The 2,770-nt window shown below is 47.5% G+C and overlaps 1 non-coding gene across 1 annotated transcript; it reads right to left on the bottom strand.

Moving 5' to 3' along the window:
- Positions 1–1,564: 1,564 nt before the first annotated feature.
- On the bottom strand, positions 1,565–1,728 carry LOC140898430 (U1 spliceosomal RNA). The gene has a single exon (XR_012154989.1). It is a non-coding gene; the product is annotated as a U1 spliceosomal RNA (small nuclear RNA).
- Positions 1,729–2,770: the final 1,042 nt, after the last annotated feature.

Below are 2,770 nucleotides of genomic sequence, written 5' to 3'. Positions count from 1 at the left end.
TGTGTCCCTTATTTTGGGTCTCTGTCACATATCAGATTGGGGCTGCTGCTGGAAGAGATAAGGGCCTACATGTTACATTGACCATCCTGAAATTTTGGTGGGAGGCCTGGAAAAAAAAAAATCTCACAAAAGCCTGAGTATCCGGCCAAAAAACTAGTTTAAGCAGGTTTGCCCCAAATCCTCCAGCAGATAAAGTCCAGGTACGCCTGGTGCTGCTGCTGCTTTACGGTCCCTTAGTGGAATATGCCCTACATAAGTACGGGGCTAGAGCAGCCATACCAGTAGGGACCCTTAGGGGCCAATCCTGCAAATCCCCTGTACCTGGAAATCCTGGAGAATCCATACACATAGTGGCAGGATCTACTGCCTCAAGTGGCTACAGTTACACCAAGTTCCCCAGTGATAGAGTTATCACTGCCAAAGGACTTTGGATCTCTGTGACAACCGCACTGGGACTCTATCACCAGACATAACCGCTCACTTCAAAGTGTTCTTAAAACCATTATAAAAAAAGCTTCCAACCACAACAGCCTTTTCACATATACCAGTTTCAAGCCACATTGAAGTTGCTGAAACATTTTGGCTTGGGCCTTCACCTTTTCCATTTAACGGGGCTTTAGTAAGTGCATTCCAATAGGATGAAGTGTGCCTGCTTATCCCCAATCCTGGACTCTTTAGAGGGAGACAGTAAATCAGGCATAGTTGGAGCCAACTAAAGTCCCTCTTTATTCACCATCTGGTGAAAGGATCCTGCAGTGGAGGATCGTTCTCTGGGGACTCCTCCTTTGCAACAAGGCAATGCATGCGCGTTAATGATACAGCCGCTCCAGGCTGTCTGATCCTGTCTCTGTTAAAAGCTGTAAAGCAGCTAGCTCGTTTTATGGGGAAGTGCTGAGGGGCACTGAGTGAAACCGCATCAGATGTCAGAGGAGTGGGTCTTGCTTTTGTAGAATGCTGCCGGATGATATCCCCTCCCCCCTCCAAACCAACATGAGGGACTTGCAAGGCCTTTAGCTTTTATGGCGTATCCAGTACTTTTAACATTTGGCAGGTAGCTCAGAACCTGTGCTATGACTAAGCCCACCTGCCCCCTACCCCGAGTTGGAGTGACAGGGAAAATTAAAATGTTCAGCTGACCCACCAAGTTTGGAGGTGTGATCAGCAAGCTGTGAAAATCCATGTGGGTTACAGTGGTTGGTGAGGGTCCTGTACCTCCCACGTTGCAAGTGTTGTGCTTTGAGGGACAGTGCTGTAACTGCTGATGTTCTCTAACTGGAGCAGAGTTGGCCTCCAACCTGCACTATATTTTGTGCCTCCCTCTCCATCATCACAACACCCAGCTTTTGGTGTAGCAGGGCTGATGGCAGCACCTTCTGGGGCTCACCAATGCTTCTTGCATTGGCCAGAAGGAGTCACTAGAGAGCAACAGGAAGCACTCCCCAATGCCCACTTGGGGCTACCCACAATCTCACCCACTGATGGCCCAGGGATGAGGAATGTTAACTGCCACGAACAGGAGACACTCCAGCAGTGCAGTGATACTAGGGTTTTTTTGAATTTTAGCCAGGGGAAAGCGCGAATGCAGTCCCCCACTACCACAAATTATGCAGTCGAGTTTCTCGCATTTGCGGAAATCGCGGGGGTCAGCGCACCCGCAGTGCAATGGATGCACTTCACTCTGGGAAAAATGCCTTTGTGATCATGGTATCTCCCCTGCCAGCTAAGTTGCCAGGCTACTTTCCCACCTAAATTGCTACTGTATGTTGCAACTGCATGTTCCTCCCCCTCTGCTCACATAGCGCTTCCAGGAAGGACCAAATCCAAAACACTAAAGCACAGCACTGAAACACAAAAGTACTAACACTCTGGATAAGGTCCAACATGCTACAAAACTAGCTGTTCCCATGGTATTTTGGCATTTCCTCTTCCAGAGGCAGCCATATCACAGAGGAATCACCAAATTGAGAAACAGAAGGAGTTGATTGGGAAATTTTTAGTGAAATGATTTTTTCCAACAATAAATGCTGATTTGTTGAAACCAAAACTTTTCACAGAAACGGATCTGTTCTGATGACACTTGTGTCAGTTTCTTAGGTCCCGGTCCAGGATGGAATCTCCAGCCAAAACCGAAGAGTGTGAGAGACCAGCCCAAGAAGAGCCACCAGTGTAGGGTGCACTGCCTGACTCAGAGCAGGGATTTGAACCTGGATCTCCCACATTCCAGCCGAGTGCCCCAAACCACTGGACTATTCTAGCAGAAGTCTCACTTGGGTTTTTTCTGAACAGTTTCAGATAGGCCAAATGTTATCCCAATATGAAACCTTGTGAGTTTTCATGAGAAAGAATTCTTGTTTTCCAGTCAGCCCTACCAACAATAGCATTAGTTCAATGAACCAGAGTATTCTGGTAAATTCCTGGATTTCTAGCACTTTATGCTTCTTCTCCAACTAGAAATCTCCCCAGAAGAACGCATATCAGCGTGTCTGCTCACAGCTGGAAGCAGATAGCAAAAAACGAGGCATCACAATGTAACCTTTCTGCCAGGCCAAGTTGATAGCAGCAAGGGCCGGGTTCAGTACACAGGGGTTCCCTCTCATCAAAGCAAATGCAAAACTGGCTCGAGCCCCCACCCAGTGACCTGGGAAAATCTTACACAAAGAGGCAATACTTCCCCTCTCGCAAGCACAGAGTCTTGGTGTAGCAGAGAATCTTTAATAACATGAGGTAAACGACATCAGCATTAAATTGGGGAAACACCACAACTAGTGTT

Source organism: Lepidochelys kempii, chromosome 14 (assembly GCF_965140265.1).
Source record: "Lepidochelys kempii isolate rLepKem1 chromosome 14, rLepKem1.hap2, whole genome shotgun sequence".
NCBI classification, from domain to species: Eukaryota; Metazoa; Chordata; order Testudines; family Cheloniidae; genus Lepidochelys; species Lepidochelys kempii.
This window is presented reverse-complemented; position numbering and strand designations above follow the sequence as displayed.